This window comes from Cervus elaphus, chromosome 20, assembly GCF_910594005.1.
Source record: "Cervus elaphus chromosome 20, mCerEla1.1, whole genome shotgun sequence".
Classification (NCBI taxonomy): domain Eukaryota; kingdom Metazoa; phylum Chordata; class Mammalia; order Artiodactyla; family Cervidae; genus Cervus; species Cervus elaphus.
Window position 1 is genome coordinate 39,633,664 of NC_057834.1, and position 22,711 is coordinate 39,656,374.

At 38.1% G+C, this 22,711-nt stretch overlaps 1 protein-coding gene across 3 annotated transcripts in view; it reads left to right on the top strand.

Annotated features, from left to right (window-relative positions):
* Positions 1-22,711, top strand: part of GATAD2B (GATA zinc finger domain containing 2B) — an 80,483-nt gene that overhangs the window by 24,653 nt on the left and 33,119 nt on the right. Inside the window, exon 2 of one of the 3 annotated variants that reach the window (XM_043877904.1) lies at positions 4,050-4,091. The exons of the other annotated variants lie outside the window; for them this stretch is intronic. The gene's annotated coding sequence lies outside the window, so the exon portion shown is untranslated. The remainder of the gene's footprint in view (positions 1-4,049; positions 4,092-22,711) is intronic. 3 annotated transcript variants of the gene reach the window in all.

Genomic DNA, 22,711 nt, shown 5'->3' on the forward strand with positions numbered 1-22,711 from the left:
AAATTAGTGGTAGATAACTTCAGTATCAATCAGTCACTAATTTATAACTCCCAAATATTGAAGACTGATTTTTTTCCCCATTAAAATAGGTATCATTCTGTTTTAACTACTGAGCGCAAATCATCTGTTCTTAGAGACTCAGAACATTATTTTGGAATTAATTTCCAGTTTGTACATCAAACTTGGGATAGCAAAATTGTTTTCTTTGTAGTACTGTTGATTGCATGCTATATTATTTCTAAATATGTGGAGAACTCCCATCTCCTCAGAACTAACTTTTGATTAGTTGAACTTTTCTACACTTAATTTAAAAAAATGGGAGCTTATTGATCATATGCATAGGATTCTGCTGTTCTTCGGTCTGTTTGTTGTTGTAATGGTGATTTTGAAATGTCATGAACTGGTTTTTCCAAATAGAATAGACTCGCTGGAGATGGCACTGTACAGAGTTTGCAGGGGAGGACTAATAGCCAGATACTTCAGCGTGGCTCTCTGTTTTTGATACCAATAAATAACTTGTGAATTTTATATAAAATAATCCTAGATATAGGTTAAAATTTTTGTTTTTTGTTTTAATTTTATTTTTTAACTTTAGCAGTGGTTCCTATTTTAATCCACTTGTTCTCTGAGCTCAAAGACATATATTAAAAACTGGCACCAAAAATTTAGCAAATTACTTATAAAATTTGTGAAGTGCAAAGATGGGGTAACTGTGTGGTTTTTGTAGATTTGTTTCTGATATTGCTGAGAACCAGTTCTGATATTGGTTCTATGAAGTGCATTTTTGTCTTTTAGGAGTACCTTCAAGAAGCCTTTTAATTATTATTAATTTGAATCCTGTTTCCTGAGTCCAGAAAGATAATCACCTCTTTCCTCATAATGATTACCCTTTATGATTTGACCCTCCCAGATATTTATCTATCAGATCTCTTTCACATATTTAGATTGTATATGCTTATTAGCCTTTCTCGAGTCTTGGATGAAATCTTCTAGGAGTAGAAATTATACGTGCTTGTGAAAGAGTTTGTTACTTCAGTTGTATTTGACTGATACCTCCTTTAGTGCAGGGAATGGATTAAATAAATGGAGACTTAGAATGGAGATTGGCACAACAAGCGCAGTGAGCTGGGCTCTTGAGTTTTGGCCAAGAAATAGCCAAGTCATCATGCTATAGTGGACCAAGTGTGGGCATTGGAGCCAGCATCTACTGAATGAGTTAGCTGAATGAGTGACTTCATTCAAATTTATTAATTTTACCAAATTAGTTTCCATATCTATAAAATGGGGAAAGGATCTCACTCTACTGGTTTATTGTGTGGATTAACTAAATATTTAGTGTATTAAATGCTCAGTGAAAATAAATAAATAAATGCTTAGTGAATGGTAAATCTTTTCTTTTTCTTAAAGAATTTTTTATTCTTCAGAGCATCGCAACTTGAATAACATTTGCCAAGGAGTATTGCTAAGTTTACAATTTTCAGCTCATGCAATTAAATACTTTTGGTTTTGGATGATGATGATTTAGTTGAAAAGAGCAGGGTCACTAGCTACCATATAGTTTTTTTAATATATATATATTTATTTATTTGGGTACATAGTTTTAAATCTTAGTTGTGGGATGCGGAGTCTCCAGTCTTCGTTGCAGCATGAAGGATCTTTAATTGTGGCATGTGAGACCGCCTCCCCCCCCCCCCCAACCCCGAATTGGGAGCACAAAGTGTTAGCCTTTTCATACTGTTCATGGGGTTCATGAGGAAAGATTGAAGGTGGGAGGAGAAGGGGACGACAGAGGATGGGATGGTTGGATGGCATCACCGACTTGATGGACATGAGTTTGAGTAAGCTTCAGGAGTTGGTGATGGACAGGGAAGCCTGGCGTGCTGCAGTCCATGGAGTTGCAGAGTTGGACATGACTGAGCGACTGAACTGAGTGTTAGCCACTGGACCACCAGGGAAGTTGCTACCATGTGGTTCTTTTTTTTTACCATGTAGTTCTTAACTTTTGAAGATCCTGAAGAAAAATACCTGTTGGTTTGAGCATCTCTGGTATATCTGCACTACTAATCAGTTTAATATAAAGGCAGGCATTGTAGTAAACATAGTATACTATCTTAGCCTGTATAATGTTGGAGAGTTAATTCTTTGCTAATGGAGTCACAAAGAGCCAGCCAGACAGGACTCAGCACAGCACAGCAGCAATGGTAATCATTCCTGACAGCCTAACTGTATCTTAAGCCTTTTATATTATCTTAAAGACTGATAAAAATTGACCAGTGTTTAAATGCAATCAAATGTGTGTGGGCTTAAATGGCCATGCTCTCTGAGTGATTGTTAAAGATAGTCTTTCCTACCCTGATTAAACATGGAGCTAGTGAACTTCAGTTTGCAATTCATAGTTGGTCTCTGGTGGAAATGTGTTGAGTAAGAGGAAAACTGATTATATTCGTTGCCCCATTTATCACAGACATCATATTTTCCTTTATCTCCTAAAATGATAGTGTCTAGATCTGGAGACCTCTGATGGACTCCTATTAAGTACAACTTACTGTGACTGAGATGGTACAGCATCAACCACTCGAAGCTTAGCTTGATTTAGATGTAGGGTTTTCCTTTATAGTTTGTAGATTATTGAACACCTTATACCAGTGATCAATATTACCTATTTCACGTTTAGCTCAGTATTCCTTTTCTGAACATTGAAGGTAATATTAGGTTATTCAGGAATACTTTTATTTACAAATTAATATCTTTGGGTAGAGTGTCGATTATTTTTCTCTATATCCTGTAGACTCTAGAAGCTTTAATATTTGGACAAAGCAAAGGTTTTGTGAGAGATTCTGATGGAGTAAGCACAGTTATGGTTTGAGTTTCAGAGACCCAAATGAGGCAGGTATTTGGGTGACATACTTGGGTGAGAGATAGATATCAATTTGAAAAGTAAGAAGATCTCTCTCCTGCTTCCATTATTCCTTGTTAACTGTTTATAAAGAATTTATTTCCTCAGACAAAGATCCTAGAGTAAATATCCTCCAGCCAATAGATCTCCAAAACAATTATCACTGCCTTAGCTCTTCCTTGGTTTGCTTGGATTTCTTCCCTGCCACTTTCTGACCCCTAATCAGTACTTTTGGGAAATAAAAACTCCTTATAAAGTGATGGGGGACATTTGTTCTAAAACAGGGAAAGAAATATTAGGAGAAACTGCTGTAAAATATACAATACAAGGACTTAAGCCATTTTTTATAGAGTTTGTGTATACTGTTAGGACTACTTCACTGTGAAACCTTGCTATATGATTTTTGTTAAATGTGAATTCAGCTGTCCTGAGTGGTGTTAATTGATAGGGGTAAATACCTGTGAGACAACTTCAGGAAAAAAATCTTTAGTGAACACATCCACAGTCTTATCAGTGTCTTTTCCCTAGCACTAGCAGTAAGGGATAAAGAAAAGTAGCTTCATTGGCAATATTTCTTTGTTTTTTGTAATTTGGGATATGTTTTGGTGTTGATGCTTTGATTTCCTGTCTTGGATGTTGGCTTTGGAAACTAAACAGTTAAAGCATCATGATTTGAGAGGAAACTAGCTCTCATGAATGAAGGCAAAGTTTGGCACTAGTCCAGAATAATGGGGGTGATAGTTAGGATGGGGAGACTGACTGACTTTTGTACCACAAATGACTTTTAAAAATTAAGAGATAATCCATGTCCTGAGGTTACAAACCGGCTACAACTGGTTTTTCTCCCCCCCGCTCCTGCCCCCGCTAGGCATCATGGGTAAAAGTAAGCATCCCCCTGTTTCTTTTGTTTAATATAACAGTACGCCATGTGATTGGCAGGGCAGTGCCCGCTTGGAAACCGGGTTTGTGCAGGTCTCTCAAGGGGGCTGGCACGTATGGGGCCGCCCCTGTGCTATAGAAAGAGCTTCTCTTACGATAGAAGAGAGAAAGGGAACCTCTGCCCCCTCCCCCCAAAACAAAACAAAAAACCTAAACCCATCTCTTATTCCTTTTTTTCCTCCTTTTTCTGTTTCCCCCCCTTTCTTGTCTCCAGCTTCCCTGGCAGCTAGAGGAGGGAGCAGAAAAATGTATACCTGTAAGTACATTTAACTGTCTTGCCCCAGCCCCCTTCTTTCTTTTTCTAAAAGCAGAAACTGAATTCTTCACAACCTTTTCCTCACTACATGTAGAAGGTGATATGCTGAGGTTTCTGATGGAATTGAAATAATAAATACCATTGCTTTTAAAAATTTGTTGGGGAATAATTGTTCTCATACAAAGCCCCTTTCGATTTTGATTCTCAGCCCTTCTGCTTCATCTTTTTGCTTTTGGTAATGGTTTCTGGATTCTAGTTTTCTTCGAGCTGAAGCTGTGAGAGGAATGTTATGTTAAGGTCTTCTTTTTCTTTTTTAAAATTTCTTTTGTCTATAGCAGTGATGGTTCTAGCTCCCCCTTACCCTCACTACCCACCCCCACCCCCCCTTTTCCATGTCAGCTCCAACCCTGCTCTGTGAATGGAGTCGACCAGCTGACTGAGTGCTGGCATCATGCCAGGGGCTGCAAAGCAATGAGAATGTGCGCGCGCTCGCGTGTGTAAGTGTATACAGAACACAAAGGGAAAGGCCTGCAGTCTAGGAAATCACAGACTATTATATAAGGAAGTCTGCGTCATCTCTGCTTATTTGGGCTGATGGACCAGGAAAAGGGGAAGGCTTAGAACAAGAAAAATACCCTTTTGATATAAATACACACTTTTTCCCTAGCCATCCTTATTTTAAAAAAAGAATACTTTTGTTGTGGCACAGTGAGAGCTTCTCTGTCCAGGTGGTAGTGACCATGTTCCTAGTGAACTGTAACACTTTTGGGACTTGAAGCAGTTTGTTCTGACTCTTCTTCTTGTCCCAGTGCAGAGGTGTGTGTGTTTGAGGAAGAGGGGTGACTGGAAGAAAAATGCCTCCTGAATTTAACAGCTGTAATTTGTTAGATACTTTTTTCCCAAACTGTTTCAAATCATTCAGGATTGCCAAGAGTATGGGGTGGGGGGGAGGTGCTCTTAAGGAGAAGCAAAAGGCCTTGTCACAGAGCAAATTATATATTAGCTATTCCTTTGAATCACCCCCCCATTTTTTATTTCTTATTGTTGTCTTATTTAATATATTATAAAAATGCAGTAGTCTCCCCCTGCCATCTGCTGCAGTTAGAGTTGTTCAAAGAGAAGGTCAAATAGCACTTGAAAGGGGAAAAAAAGGAAAGATCTAAGCTTCCAGATATTGCAAGTGTTACAGTTTTGGAATTCAGTTGGCATGATTGTATCTTTCATTGGTCATTAAGAGCTCATTTAGAAATTATATTTCAATTTACCACCAATTTGCCATGGTTCCTTTTTTCTTAATTTCTCTTTATGTGCTTCTTAGATATGTTACATATATATGAACAGCTCTTGTGTTGAATGGAAATGTGAAATAAAGTATATTAGTGAATAAAAGAATGTCATACTGGGACTTCCCTCCCTGGGGGTCCAGTGGCTAAGGCTCCACACTAGCAATGCAGGGGGCCTGGGTTCTATCACTGGTCAGGGAATTAGATCCCGCCTGCTACAGTCAAGACCTGGTCCAGCCAGTCATTTTATGTCAGTTTGTTTTTGGTTCTGCCTGACTATTTGGAATGACAGTGCTGATATGCGATAAGGAGAGTTTGGAGTGAGAGAACTTTTGAACTAGTTTATCCTGTAATAGGGGCTCCTCAGGTAGGTCAGTGGATAAAGAATCCTCCTGCCATGCAGGAGACATGGATTCAATCCCTGAGTGGGAAGATCTCCTGGAGGAGGGCATGGCAACCCTCTTCCAGTATCCAGTATTCTTATCTGGAGAATCCCATGTACAGAAAAGCCTAGGGGGCTACAATCCTTAGGGTCGCAAAGAGTTGGACACAACATCCTATAATAAGGTTTGTCTTGTTGCAGTCTAGAGGAAATTGCTTAATTCAGGCTTTTTGATTCTTTTTAAAATTAATTTTATTTATTTTTGGCTGTGCTGCGTCATTGCTGCTGCGCATGGGCTTTCTCTAGTTGCAGCAAGTGGGGGCTATTTTCTAGTTGCAGTTTGTGGGCTTCTCATTTCAGTGACTTCTCTTCTTATGGAGCTCAGGCTCTAGACTGTGCGGGCTTCATTAGTTGCAGCCTGCGGGTTTAGTTGCACTGTGGCATGTGAAATCTTCCTGGACCAGGGATCGCATCCATGTCCCCTGCATTGGCAGGTGGATTCTTAACCTCTGGACCACCAGAAAGTTTGGAGTCTTTTTGATTCTTTGTATTATAGCCCATGAATTTGTGTTCTTGCCAAATTTTCACAAGCAATAATATTTTAGTATACTGTGTATATTTTTCTCTTTGATACCTAAGTTTTGGTGCAAGTGTTAGGAGGTGCATATGAAGTTGTACTTTAAGGGTTGTTGGTTGGGACTTAGCAGAGTGGCTGGCCTGCTTATTCCCTAGTCTGCCCTCAGTTATTTCCCCACCACAAGTAGTTGAGGTCTACTCTTCCAAATGTCTATTTTGAATTAAGAGAGATTCCCCCCACCCCTGCTGTCAGTTGAATATTAGAAGACAAAACAGCAACAGAGACCAGCTTAGCTCAAACATAGAGGCTAGATAAAGATTCATTCAGAGTTGTGTGATTCCCTAGTTCTTAGAAGTAATAATTGCATTTTTGAGTTGATATTATCCTCTTACACTATTATTTGGTAATCCTCTCCATGGGAACCAGCCATTTTACAGGTGTGTAAATATAATATTGTTTTAATTCTATGTGATGCTTGCTTATTAGACTGATAGGTTTCATAGAAGATCTTTTGCAGTCTTTAACTTGTAACTTTTCTTTGTACTGGGAAGCAGATTAGTAGGAATAATGTTATAGTTAGATAGTTATAGAAACAGTGAGGCATAAGTTAACAGATTCTATTAATGGACAGATTTTTTTCTCTTAATTCCCATAGGCCCTGGTTACTGTTTAGGAGTGACTGAAGAGTAGTTTTGAAGAGCGTGTAAAATATGCCCTTTGACCACCTCTTATCTCCTTCATTCTAACGTTTTTAATGTCTGTCAGCCTCTCTTTGGTATATATCATAACTTAAGCTGATTTACTATAATTCTTTATAATATATTTTTATAACATGTATTAGTATAAAATAGTGTATTTGGGCTGATTTATTATAAGATGATAGTGGGAGAGGGCTGCTTACCTCCTATTCATTAGTTTTTTAGGCAGGACATCCTCATCTGTCACATTTACACATAGGAGTCTTTATGGCCCTTGGTGTGTATTGTTAGACATAACTGTATCATCTAAGACTAGGTCATGTAGGCTCTTCATTCAAGGATGTGAGTCAAGGTTTGTGTACTAGACTCAACAGGTAAACAATAACGGTGTGTCGGCTTTTATTTAGAATTACTGCCTTAACAGTTTGGAAAGATAGCATAGTTTGATGACTAGAAACATGGGCGTTGCAGTGAGAGAGACCTCAAACACAGGTCTTAGCTATTTACAGACTAAGGCTTAGCTATTTACAGACTAAGACCTTGGAAAGTTACTTACCTGTTTTTGTTTTCTCTTGTGTAAAAGGAGAATTACTTAAATTATTAAAGCCCTCCTTTAACGGATTTAAATGAGGTAATGCATTGTAAAGCACTTAGCACAGTGCTTAGTAAATAATAAGAGCTCAGTGAATGTTAGCAGCTATTACTAATATTTCTTTCTATTGGGTTTGGGTATACTGTTTTCAGTGTTTCTGTTAGTTTCTTTAGCCAGTCAGTAACTATCTCTTTTTTAAACTTTTGGCATCTTTTGTGTTACACTGGGTTGATTAACCTATATGTTGGAAGAGCCTAGGTCAGGAGTCAGTCAGAAACTACAGCTACTGCCTGTTTGTGTAAATCAGGTTTTATTAGAACACAGTTACACACTTTTGCTTACAGCAGCAAAGTTGAGAAGTTAGCCCACAGAGTCTAAAATATTTATTATCTGGCCCTTTACGGAAAAAGTTTGCAGACTTCTGGATCAAGAGTCTGTTGGGTTTTTTCCCCTAGAAAAGTGAGCCAGAAAGCAAGTTCTGGAAATCAAAAGGGAAGTAATTAAAATAGGCTAGAAGAATTAATCATCTTAGGTTTTTAGGAATAAGATTTTGTAGTGTGGAGAATAGTGGGAAGAGGTCCATTGACATAGCTGATATGAGTTAGGTGAAGGAAAGTACCATTTGGAGTTGGTTAAGCAATAACAGTACTTTCATGGTCTGTCAGGGCATCTTATAGTAGTGGGTAATAAGGGAAGTACAAAGAAAGAAGAGAGATTTGCTGCCAAGGAGTTTGCATTAAACCTGAAAAATAGTATGAACTGATAGGTTACCTATTGAAGTAATGGGTTAGTTAGAGTAGACCAGTAGTTTTCAAAGTGTGGTCTACAGACTCCTGGAGATCCCTGAGACCCTTAAAGGGAGTCTCATGATGAAAGCTATTTCACAGTAATACAGAGGCATTATTTTGCCTTTTTCCCTTTGTTGACATTTGCACTGATGATCCAGAAGCAGTGGTGAGTAAAACTGCTCTGATGCCTTAGTATGATGAATCAACACAGTGGCACTAAACTAAGCTGTACTCTGGTAGTCATTCTTCATTGCCATGCGGTTTAAATTTGCAGATTAAAAAAAAATCTAGTTTCACTTAAGAATGTTCTTGATAGCAATGTTCTTGAAGCAATAAAAATAAATTTTATTTAATCATGACTTTTCAGAACATGGGTTTCAATATTTTGTGTGATAAAGTGAGAAATCCTTGTAAAACACTTTTGCTACATATTGATGTACAGTGGTTACCTCAAGGAATAGTGCAATCAGGTTGCAAGCCACCTAGCTGTTTTCTTCATAGAACATTGTTTTTACTTGTTAATTGATTCAGGACTTCCCTGGTAATCCAGTGGTGAAAGTGTCTCCCAATGCAGGAAGCACGGGTTCAATCTCTGCTTGGGGAATTAAGATTCCCCATGCCACATGGCATGGCCTAAAAAAGTTTTAAAAAAGAAAAGAATAATCTGTGAACTATGATCTTTAGATTTAGGTTTTTGGCAGACATATTCTTGAAAATTTTCAAGGAAAACACCTGACTATATTTGTGCCTCGTGATAAAATTCAAGTAAAAATTAAACCATGAGTTTGACAGCTTCCAGGACTTAAATACTTTTCTGATGAGAGTGGTTGTGGTATCGACAAATGTGATTAAGAAATATATATATGTATATATAAAATAATGAACTGTATTGGCATTTGAAATTTACCTCTAGATGACCAGAATGACCTCTAGTGGACCAGAATTTTTCAAATGATCAATGCATGATGTAAAAATACCTTGCCTGGGTAAAAGATCCAGTCAGAGTATAAGACAGTGGATTTTAAAATAACAGTATGAAAAGTTTATTGATAGAATTTCAGATTTCACTTTGTAGCTAACCTTTAGAAACTGATTTTTTTTTTTTAATTGAAGTAAAATTCACTTAACTGAATTAACTATTTTAAGTTGTGTAATTTGGTGGTGTTTAGTGCATTCACAATGTTTTGCAACCACTACCTAAGTCAAATTCCAGAACATTTTCATCATTCCAAAAGGAAACTTGTGCCCATTAAACATTTGCTTCCCATTAGCATTAGCATAATGTTTTTGAGATTCATCCATGTTGTAGCATGTATCAGTACTTTATTCCTTTTTATGCCTGAATAATATCCTCTGGAAATATACCACATTTTGCTTATCCATTTGTCAGTTCACAATTGGGGTTATTTCCACCTTTTTAGCTATTGTGAATAATGCTGTTGTGAACATTTTGTACAAGTTTTTGTTCGAATACCTGTTTTCAGTTCTTTGAGTTCTTTACCTGTGAATGGAATTCCTGGGACAAATGTAATTCTGTTTTTGATAATCCTAACTTTTTGAGGAACTACTAAACCAGTTTCCAAAACAGATGTCCCACTTCATATTCCTGCCAGCAGTATACTAGGATTACACTTTCTCCACATTCTCACCAACACTTATTTTCAACTTTCTGATTATAGTCATCCAAATGTAATATAACGTTAGTTGCTCAGTCATGTCCGACTCTTTGCAACCCCATGGACTGTAGCTGGCCAGGCTCCTCTGTCCATGGAATCTCCAGGCAAGAATGCTGGAGTGAGTGGCTGTTTCCTTCTCCAGTAGTCATTCTAGTAGGTATGAATTGGTATCCTATTGTGGTCTTGGTTTTCATGTCTCTAATGACTAATGATGTTGAGCGTCTTTTCATGTGCTTTTTGACCATTAGTGTGTATCTTTTAGATAAATCTCTATTCAAGTCCTTTGCCCATGTGTATTGAGCTTTGACTATATAAAAAATGAAGATATCCACAATTCTGACCAATTAAAAAAGTATTCGAGTACCCCTCATCAATATGAAGTGGCTCAGACAGTAAAGAATCTGCCATGCAGGAGACCTGGGTTCGACCCCTGGGTTGGAAAGATCCCCTGGAGAAGGGAATGGCAACCCACTCCAGTTTTCTTGCCTGGAGAATTCCCTGGACAGAGGAGCCTGGTTGGCTACAGTCCATGGGGTCCCAAAGAGTCGGACACAATTGACCGACTAACACACACACACATCAGTATGAACTCATATGGGTTTTGATCATATGTATATATGCATATACATAATTATGCATGTATATACAGATAAATATAGAAAAAGATACAGATGTGTGTTTATGTGTGCATGTGTATATTTCCTTGTTCACCATAGCAGTGAGCACATTTGACATCCGTTCTTGGTTTCTAGATGCCAGTCTGAAATAAAAGGAACCAGAGCTCCTTGGAGAAATGACTAAGGAAGAGAAAAAATTCACATGAGTCTGAAACATCATGTGGTACCAGAAAGTAATGAAATGCTTTAAAAAAAAAAAAAAATGGGGAGCCAACATGAAGGAACTGCCAGTGACCAAATATGGGGACAATTTGAAGAATAAAATAAAGAGAGAAATGGATTATAAACCATGGAGTAAGATAAATGTGCACAAGTCCATATTGTGGTAAATAAATACTTGAATAAATGGGGAAATGAGGACAGCTATTTATTACAGTAAAAATTCAGATTAACATATAAGAATTTTGGAAACATCTCGCAAATACTACAGTAATAATTGTTGCAGGCAAGTATTATCTATAGATATTAAAATTAGTGGGTGGAAATTTGATGCAAAATGGAGTTTAATGTAACCCCCTGGTATCTCCCATAATAACTTTTCAGTGGAGAGACCTGGCAGACACCACCTCAGTCAAGTGACTAAAGTGAACAACACCCATAGTTCAGTATAGCAACACCACGTATTTCCTGATATACTGAAAAGGGTACACCATCACTTTTGTGACATTGCCAAAAATGCATAGCCTCAGTGTAATGTGAAAACATCACACAAATCCAAAGTGAAAGACATTTTACAAAAAAACTGGCTGAAAGTGAAACTGAAGTCGCTCGGTTGTGTCCGACTTTTTGAGACCCCGTGGACTGTAGCCCGCCAGGCTCCTCTGTTCATGGGATTCTCCATGCAAGAATACTGGAGTGGGTTGCCATTTCTCCAGGGCATCTTCTCGACCCAGGGATCGAACCCAGGTCTCCCACGTTGCAGGCAGACACTTTAACCTCTGAGCCACCAAGGAAGCCCAAGTACTCTTCAAAAATTTGAAAGTCAAGAAAGACTAATAAAGGACTCCCTGGTCCAGTGGTTAAGAATCCACCTTGTAATGCAGGGGGACGTGGGTTTGATCCCTGGCCAGGAAATTAAGATCCCACGTGGTTTGGAGCAACTAAGTCCTCATGCCTCAGCTAGAGAGCCTGTGTGCCACAGTAGAGAGTCCATAAACCACAGTGAACGATCCCATGTGCTGCAACTAGGACCCTGATGCAGACAAATAAACATTATTTAAGAAAAAAAAGACTAGTGAACTGTCACAGGTTGGAGGAGACCAAAGAGACATGACAACTAAGTACTGTGTGGGATTGTGGATTGTATCTTGGATCTGAAAAGGCTGTGAGTAGGAAAACTGATGAAATTTGTGTAAGGTCTGTAGAGTAATTAATAGTATTGTATCAACACTTCATTTCCTGGTTTCAGAATGTTATACTATGGTTATAAAAGATGTTGGCACTGCAGTTTTACTTTAATTAAAATTTAACTAATTTAAAAATATTTCAGTTTTTAAAATAATTTTTTTTTAAAGTTAATGAACATCAGGGAGAACAGAATGAAGAGTGTATAGGACTTCTCCAAACTATTGTTGCAACTTTTCTCTAAGTTTAAAATCATTTCAGAGCTAAAAAAGTTTTTTAAATAATGAATTCATTAAAGACTTTAAACTAAATAAAACACCCTTCCTTTTCTAGCTATGTATCTGTTTAAGACCAGATTTTTTTCTCCATATACTTCAGCTAAAATAACATATCACAGCAGATTGAATGCAGCAACAGCTATGGGAATCCAGCTGTCTTTTAAGCCAGACATTAACAAGATTTGCAAAATTGTATAATAATGCCACTAGTATCACTAAATTGTTCTTTTTTGGGAGAAACAGTTATTTTGTAATAAAGGATATATTATTTATATTAATGTGGAGTGTGGGCTTATTTTTTAATGGATTGATACTTTAAAAATTGTTTTAATTTCTAATATGGTAACTATTGATATTATAGCCGAGAAGCAAACTCTCCTTGGAGTTTTAATTTTTAGGAGTGTCCTCTTTTATATATATATATATATATATTTATTAATTTATTTGGCTGCGCCAGGCCTTAGTTGCGGCATGCAGGATCTTGAATCTTCATTGTGACATGTGGGACCTTTAGTTGCGACATGCAGACTCTTTTATTTATGGCATGTGGGATCTAGTTCCCTGACCAGGGATCAAACCCAGGCCCCCTGCATTGGGAGCACGAAGTCATAGCCCCTGGACTACCGGGGAAGTCCCTAGGAGTGTCCTCTTAAAGGGATCCTGAGACCAAAAGGTTTTAAAAACTGGGAGAATATGCCTAACAGTTGCAACAAAGATAAAAATGCAAGAGCTCAAAAAAAAATAATAGAAAGTATTTGTTACAATTTGAAACAAATTGTAATTTTGTAATTATACTTTGTAAAACACTTTGTAATTGTCCAAAGTGATTGAGTCCTAATACTCTGTTGTTTCATGTGGTAATTCAGGAACTCAGGTCATTTTATACTGATTTACCTGCTGATCTCTAGAACAGTGATTCTCATACTGTAGTGTGCCTCAGAGTTACCTGGAAGACTTGTTAAAACGTAAAAGAAAGTTTCTAGTCCCTATCATCAGAATTTCTGATTCATGGATATGGAATGGGGCTCGAGAGTTTGTATATCCAACAAATTCCCAAGAAATATTGATACCACTAGCAGGAGGATCAATTTCTAGGGTATTGTCCTTGTCTGCAGGCTTGAAACTGTGTGGCAGCCAATAGGAATGGGAAAAAACATGAAAGAGTTTGCCTACTTTTTATAGTTCTTAGGCTGAAAGTAGCACATGTCACTTTCTCTGTATTCCATTGGCAAGAATTTAGCCTAACAGTCACCAGCAGAAGCTAGGAAACAGAGTGAGCCGAACATCTAGGGTAGCCAGTATTTCCATTGCTGTGGAAGGAGGAGGGGGAATCAATTTTGATGGGCAGTGAGCAACAGTATCAAGACATTGGAAGAATAAGTACTTGGATAGGATTAATTAACTCAGGAATATGTTTTATCAGATAAAGAACAGGAATTTAGACTTAGAAGTGTGTCAGGGGAAAGACTAGGAGAGTAGTATATGCATATGTAAAAGGAGGCTGTCTTTTGGAAGATTGGGGCAGAGAACTTGGTTAGGTGGGCAGAGTAGAGGGGGCCAGGTAGTAAGTAATAGTGGAAGGTATTATATTCAAGAAGGCTTATCAGATTTAATAGAAGATAAATCGAAACAGCAGGAAGCCAGCTGAGAAGCTGTTCTTTCTTGCTGTAAGGGTCATAAAGTGAAAGTGGAAGTCACTCAGTGATATCTGACTCTCTGTGACCCCATGGACTATATACAGTCTATGGAATTCTCCAGGTCAGAATACTGGAGTGGATAGCCTTTCCCTTCTCCAGAGGAACTTCCCAACCCAGGGATCGAACCCAGATCTCCTGCATGGCAGGCGGATTCTTTACCAGCTCAACCACAAGGAAAGCCTGTACGGGTCTTAAAGTTCTTCTTTATTGAAGATGTCTTGTGTTGATATTTTCCCATTCTAAAATCATAATCACAAAAATCATTTTAGGAGCTCTTGGTGCCCTGGTGTTGATTACCCATATATGTGTATCTGATCCATAACTTCCTTTAATATGACCCAAGGAGGTGAATGAAAATGAAAAATGCAAAGCCAAAACTGAGCTGACTACCTAGAATGCGGGTGGGTGGGATATTGTACAGGGGTTGAGGCTTCTTGCTCTAGAAATGGGAAGATGTTTATACAGAGAATAATCATCAGAAGTCTTCCAACTAGTAAGAAGGCTGAATAATCCGGAAATAGTAGAAATGAATCAGTTCTGCTTAAGTTAGAACTGTATAGCATTTGCTCAGTCTCATCTACTCCCTTTTCCCCTACCAAAACAGCATGCAAATGAAGGGTCCAGTTATTCATTTAACAGATAATCATTGAGTGGTTTTGTTTTGTCTTTTACATTCCAGGAAGTTACCTCAAAACTGAGGATAATAGCAGTGAACAAAGTAGACAGATCCCTCACAACATAGTCTTTATAAGTTAATGGAGGAAGGAGAAAAGCAAAAATAAGCAAATGCATGCTGTATCAGAAAAATAAATCAAGATTTAGGTGAAAGGGTTAATGTGCCTTTGTTTTCAATGTAGATCAATTTAAGTACGACCCAATGAGTACAGGTTTCTCATTGCAGTGGCTTTTCTTGTTGCGGAGCACAGGCTCAAGGACACACGAGTTTAAGTAGTTGCATCACACAGGTTCAGTAGTTGTGGTTCCCAGGCTCTAGAGCACAGGCTTAATAATAGTTGCGGCACACGGGCTTATGCATGTGGGATGTTCCTGGACCAGGGATCAAACCTGTGTCTCCTGCATTGGGAAGTGGATTCTTTACCACCAAGCCACCAGGGAAACCCAAGACAGATTCTGATTGTGTCATATATGTGATTTTTGCATCTTTCTTTTGGAGAAGTAAGTCTTGACTCAGCAGAAAGTTGATAAAAGTGAATTACGGTTTCTTTGGATCTCAGCTGCTTTCTTTGCAGGCTTGGGGCTCTGTAACAGCTTTTAATGATATTTGTGACAGTCCCTGGAAAAACCTAAATGAACATTTTGGTCAACTCACTAGCAATCTGCCAGTGTCTTCTATAGTTGTGTCACGTTAATTTCTAACCTGTGATTGATAATATTGCTAGATATATTGTAGTATAAGCTATGCTGTGTTCTGTGTCCTATGCAGAGATCAGGTGGTCTCTCTTGGTTCCCTGTTTTCTAAACCTCCTTTTAATGAGAAATGGTTAATAGGGGAGACTACTGTGGTGGTCCAGCGGCTTAGAAACTACACCCCCAACACAGGGGGCTTGGGTTAAATGCCTGGTCAGGTAACTAGATCCCATATGCCACAACTAAGACCCGGTGCAGACAAATGAATAAAAATAAATATTTAAAGAGAAAAAAAAAATAGTTAATAGAGCTTAGACATTCACATTGATGCATACTCTTCTTGAGCCCTCGTCCACAACCTTTTCTATTCCATCAAGTGATGAATTCCAGAGATTGTTATCTCTAGAATTATATGGAAGTGTCTAAGATGATCCAATAAAATGGTACATTAGAAGATAGCTTCACTGTTTGTCACATCTAACATACTCTATAGCCATTTTGTCTTCCCTTAGGGGTTTTACCCCTGTTTGAGGAATTTGTTTTGCAGTTTGGTTTGTATATGTTTAAGTTCCTTTAGGAAACTGAGATAGAGTCCATCCTAGGAAAATGTCGAGATAGTTGCTGGAAATGATTGGCTGTAGGAAGCATTAGATAGCTTGGAAGGAGCTTGGCTGTCTGGTGTGCCTTAGGGTAGTTTGCAGATGTGCAGTACAGAACCACTGCTCTGTGATCTTTGGCAGGACCTAGAAATACAATTTGCTTCCAGTTTAGTGGAAGTCAAATTGCAGTTCATTCAGCTCACATTTGCAAATAGTAGGCATGAGCCTATTAATCTCTGAAGCCCCATTGAGGTAGAATTAATTGTATGGGTTTGTTTGCCCCTTTAAAGTACAATAATTTTCATTAGGAGAAACTTGTTAGACTTACTCTTTGTGGGATAAATATCTGGCTAAGTTACTACTTACAACATTCTTCCTTCTCTGTTATGACTAATTTAGTATAAAGGGCTGTGAATATCCTTGAGGGATATTCTGGAGAAATTTTTGTGAAGCCAAAAACATTTGTGAGACTCTTCTAGGGCTTACAGATCACTGCCATTTCCCTTTCATGACCATCCCCCAGCTCTTGTTTCCTCAAAGTGCAAAAAAGTATTTACTCTCACAGGCCACTGAATTAAAATATCTCTGGTTTTACTACTCTGATAGAGTGTGTGTGTGGTAAATATGTGTGTGTGCTTCTGTTCTCGTATGTTCTACCTGTGGCGGAGTTTTAATAAAGCGTTAAGATAGTAATTGAAGTAGGTTTATTTGGCAAAAACAGAACGATGTTCAGCAACATGGAACTGAATTTTATTCTTCATACAAAGTTAAAAGCACATTGTAGTTCCATCCTGACCACTTGCCCAGTCCTCATCTCTTCGAGAGAGAGAGAAGCTTCATCTAAATTATTTCATCTGACGAGATCGGGCGCGTTCAGGGTGGTATGGCCGTAGACTAAATTATTTCATCTGATTGATGATTGTCATTTATAATTTATTGCTACTTCTGTCTCGTGTATTCATTCGGAAAAGGTGTATGGATTCATTACATATTCTAATGTATCATCTATATAAATAATAATATACTTTATACTTTATATATACTTTATACTTTATATACTTTATAATATACTTTATACTTATATATACTTTACAAAGTATATATAAATATAAAGTATATATATATAAAGTATATATAAAATAAAGTCACGCATGTATCTGCTGATACTTTTTAAGTTGACCTGTCTTTATACTTAGAAATGTCTCTTACTAGTAGGCTTCCCTGGTGTCTCAGATGGTAAAGAATCTGCCTGCAGTGCAGAAGACCCATGTTCAATTCCTGGGTTGGGAAGATCCCCTGGAGAAGGAAATGACAACCCACCCCAGTGTTCTTGCCTGGAGAAGTCCATGGATTGCAGAGAGTTGGACACAACTGATTGACTATCACTCACATTCACCTATGGCAGAATAAGTCTTTACTGATGGAACAGAATGTTACAAGTGACCACCATCAATTAAAAAAAAAAAATTGACATGAGAGTTGAAAACCCACTTCCTTGGTGTAGTGATAGGTTATAATCATGGCTCTCCTGTGTATTTGTAGGGTCTTCCCAGGTGGCTCAGTGGTAAAGAATCCACCTGCTAATGCAGGAGATGCAGGTTCAATCCATGGGTCAGGAAGATTCCCTGAAGGAGGAAATGGCAACCCACTACAATATTCTTGTCTGGAAAATTCCTTGGACAGAGGAGCCTGGCAGGCTATGGTCCATGGAGTTGCAGAGTCAGACATGACTGAGCAGGCACACACACTCCTATCTATTTTATGACTTTAGACAGGTATATTTAGCCTTTCTAAGTCTCAATTACTTCATTCATAGGCTGGAGATAATATGGAATTCATAGGAATGTTTTGAGAGTTAAATGAAGTGTTGTTTCTATGGTTTGCAGCCCACAGTTTTGATATTTAGCCTCACTCAAATATTTGTTATTCATCTTTCTCCTATTTCCCCTGCTCCTTTATCCCCGGTACACACCATGTTACTTTGCTTCTTATTGAAGTGCAGTTCCCCCCAACTGTTTTCAAATTTGTGTGGTGAATATATCACTTGAAAAAACCATTTATCTGAGAAGAGGCTCTCCTGAGTAGTGTGTATGAAATGTACCTAAGAGGTCATGTTTTTCAGAGTAGTGTGAAAAGTCACAACCATTTAAAACTCCTCTCTCCTACCACCTGTTGTTATTGGTGCCCTCGAATAAAACAAATTTTTTTTGTTTTCTTCTTTTAAGTATTACTTAAGTATTGTTTTAAGCATAACATTCCTAAAGAAAGCCTACATTTTCTCTGCTTTGCCCAAAGAAGAATGGAATGTAATAGATAAGGTCTGAAGAAGATTGGAAAAATGTGGTTAACTCTTTGTTGTTCAGTTGCTTAGTTGTGTCTGACTCTTTGCAACGCCATGGACTGCGCAGCATACCAGGCTTCCCTGTCCTTCACTATCTCCTGGAGTTTGCTCAGATTCACGTCCACTGAGTCGATGATGCCGTCCAGCCATCTCATCCTCTGTCACCCCCGTCTCCTCCTGCCCTCAGTATTTGCCAGCATCAGGGTCTTTTCCAAGGAGTCTGTTCTTCACATAAAATGGCCAAAATATTGGAGCTTCAGCATCAGTCCTTCCAGTGAATATTCAGGGTTGATTTCCTTGCTGGTTTGCTCTCCTTGCTGTCCAAGGGACTCTAAAGAGTCTTCTCCTCACCACAGTCTGAAAGCATCAATTCTTTAGCACTCAACCTTCCTTATGGTCCAACTTTCACATCCGTACATGACTACTGGAAAAACCATAGCATTAAGTATACGGACCTTTGTCAGCAAAGTGATGTCTCTGCTTTTGAATACACTGTCTAGATTTGTCATAGCTTTTCTTCCAAGGAGCAAGTGTCTTTTAATTTTGTGGCAACAGTAATCACCCCCAATGATTTTGGAGCCCCAAAAGATAAAGTCTGTTACTGTTGCCATTTTTCCCCATCTGTTTGCCATGAAATGATGGGACCAGATGCCATGACCTTAGTTTTTTGAATGTTGAGTTTTAAGCCAGCTGTTTCACTCTTCTCTTTCACCTTCATCAAGAGGCTCTTTAGTTCCTCTTTGCTTTCTGCCGTTGGGGTAGTGTCATCTCCATATCTCAGGTTATTGATATTTTTCCCAGCAATCTTGATTTCAGCTTGCAATTTTTCCAGCCCAGCATTTCCCATGATGTATGTACTCTGCATATAGTTAAATAAGCAGAGTGACAATATACAGCCTTGACATACTTCTTTCCCAGTTTTGAACTAGTCCATTGTTCCATGTCCAGTTCTACCTGTTGCTCTTGACCTGCATACAGGTTTCTCAGGAGGCAGGTATTCCGTCTCTTCAAGAATTTCCCATTCTATTCCTTTATTTAATTATATATTCCCTAGTTTACTTACTTGCCTGTTTCTATTATGAAAGTTTAGAACACTAATTCTTAAACTATATGGAGTGCCTAATAACCACCAGGAAAACATGATAAAATGTAGATTTCTTGGCTCCTCACCAAGAAATTCTAGTTCATTACTTTGAAATGGGCTGGGGAGGATTTATTTTAAACACGAATCTAGGGGAGGGGGAGCAAAAAAAAAAAAAAAATACGAATCTAAAGTAATTCTGATACAGGGTCTAAAATGATACTTAGCAAAACATGGATATAAAGTAAAAGGAAGATGACAAAGTTAAAGTTATTGAGTGACATATTGATCCACATTGCCCTTTATAGTGATACTTCTCCAATCCATCTGTGATGAAGGACCAACTTTTTGTTTGGTTTTCTAATAGAGATAGCATAGACCAATACTTTCGTAAATGTAATGAGGTGAATTACTGGAAAAGAGATATCCAAATTCAAGCCCAGTATTTTTTATTGTTAGATTCAACAGGCATAAAATTACTCTGTCAAATTAAAATAAAAATTTCTAAAAGCTTACTCTGAATTTCTATGCTTATCTTGTTGCAGAGTGGTAATAAACAGTTCATGGACCAGCACCAGTCTGTGGACCACAGTTTGAGTAGCATTGCTCTTCAGAAAGTGAAGATGAGTTTGTGTTGAAACTGGCAAGTTAGAAACCTAGTCTCTCCTACAAATCCCAGGAAGCCTGATTTCTTCATGTATAAAATTGAGACAGTTTTACTACTCTGCCTGTCTTACAGAGATGTTGTCCTCATATAAAATGTAATGTGTGTAAGAGTACATTGCAAAAAAAAAAAAAAAAAGAGTACATTGCAGACTAAAAAAACTAATGTAAGTTATATTAATCATCAGAAGCACATATTAAACATATTATTGTTGTATAGGGACTTTGTTGGCAACTAGGGAAATCCAGATATGGTAAGGAACTCACTGTTCAGTTATATCTTTGCCCCATAAGGATGGCAGTATCCTGAGCTGATTAAATTCCAACTTCATAAACATTTTCCTAGACTTGTGCAGGCTTTTTCTGAACTCCAGTAGCTTTTTTGTATTTTTCAAACGTGTAACTTTGGAATGTTTCTTTGTAATACCTGAAATAAGAACTTTTGAAAGTATAACATATTTCTCTAATAGATTGAAAACATTTTGGTGGCAGGCCCTCTTTTGAGTTCCCAGTTTCTTGTCCTCCTCTTGTACCCATCCTTTGCTGTTAACCCTGGAACAGATGACCCCTTCTCCTGACTGGCTCCCAGTTTCAGACTTGCTGCTCAACGCCATACTCTTTCTCTCCTCTGACTGCCTTCTCTTCTGAGTATTTACAGGAGATAGAGTTCCTTGAAACGAGACATTTTTGACTGCGTTTTATGAACAGATTAGGTGCAAGAGATAAGAAAATGAGTAATACCTAAAGTTCCAGACCCCTGGGAGCTCACAGTTTTTAAAGGGAAAAGGACAGTAATTCAGTAATGAGACAGGTGCTGACATGTTCAGAAATGGTTTGAGAACACAGGGGGAGAAAAAACTGCCTAGGGGAACAGGGAAGTTTTCATAGATAGGACAACCATCTAATTTACCCTCCAAAATGACACTATTAAAGGTGAAAGGATCATTGTTACCATCAGGAAGGTACACCAGGTATAAATTGGGACTGTCCCATGCAACCAAGATTTATTGTCACCCTATTAATAAAAGAAATATCTGTGTAGTCTTAAAGTAAGAGTTGGAGGATTTACTAGGGAAAGAAAGTAGCATACAGAAGAGCTTGGAAGAATGAAAGAATATGTAGTTGTGCCTAGCTCATGAAATACTTAAGAGCAGGAGTAGCAGAAGATAAGATTGCAAAGGTAAATTGGGACAAGATGATATAGGGACCTGTGTGCTAGTGTTGTCGATAGTGGGGAGTCTTTGATATTAAAGATGGGATAATGAGATTAGATTCCTTTTTTTTTTTTTCTAAAGATCACTTTACTGGCTGTATGGAAAATGAAAGGTGGGGGCGAGGGACTTAGGTACTGAGACCATAAGATCTTTTAAAATATTTGGTATAGATTAGGAGAGAAAAGATGATACTCTGAACTAAGGGATGGCAGGAAAGTTGGAAAGAGAGAGACTCCAGAGATATTTAGATCTTTTAGAGAGATTTAGATTTGTAGGGGAAAAGGCACTTGGCTTCTAGGACACCACGTTCTCCTGTTTTTCTTCCTACCTCACAGACCACTCTTCAGTCTTAGTTGCTAGATATTCTGTTCAATCTATAATCCAGAGCTCAGCCCTGATACCTCCTCTCTGTTTGCATTCACCTCTTCTTCTCCTTTTTTTTTTTTTTTTGTTTATTCATTTGGCTGCCCTGGGTTTTAGCTGTGTCATGTGAAATCTAGTTCCTTGATCAGGAATTGAACCCCGCCTTGCACTGGGACCGTGGAGTTTTTTAACCACTGGACCACCAGGGAAGTCCCTGCATTCACTTCTTAAATGATTTTGTCCACCCCCTGACTTTAAATTCTGTCTGTATGTTTATCACTCCTGAATTTGTATCTTTAGCCAAACATCTCCTAACTCTAGACTTGTGTCTAATAGGCATTTCAGACTTAACATGTTAGAACTACATTTTTCGTTTTTCCTCCAAACATATTGTTATTCACCATTTTCATAAAAAGTGTCATCATTCATTGTGGAGATAACAGTGTTGGAGTAATGCTTGACTACTTCTTTTTCTCATCCTTCTCATCCGGTACACCAGCATTTCTGTTGGCTCTTTTTTCAAGATATGTCCTTGGTTTGGCCCCTGGCTACCTCTCCTACCTCATTTCCTGCCGCTCTCCTTCTTGGATATGGCACTTCATCTTTACCTTTTTACTGTTTCTGCCGTATGCTAAGCACCATTCTGTCTCAAGCAGCATTCTTGCTTTTTCCCCTACCTGTTATATTCTCTTCCAGATACATGCAGAGCTCACTTCTCCACTTAACTTAGGAGTTAGCTTAAATGTTATCTTTTTATATAGGACTTTCCCAATTTTGCTTTTAAGAATAGTCTCTTCCTCCCATCTGACACTCCATCCCCTTTTCATGCTTAACTTTTTTCAGGGATCTTATCTATGCTTTACCTATTCATGTTGTTAATTTGTTCATTGTTTCTTTTCCCCACTGGATTGAAGCCCATGAGGATAGAGACTTTGTTCAGTGTTGTATCCTCAATGCCTAGAAAAATACTAATAATAAATGTTAGGCATTTCATAAATA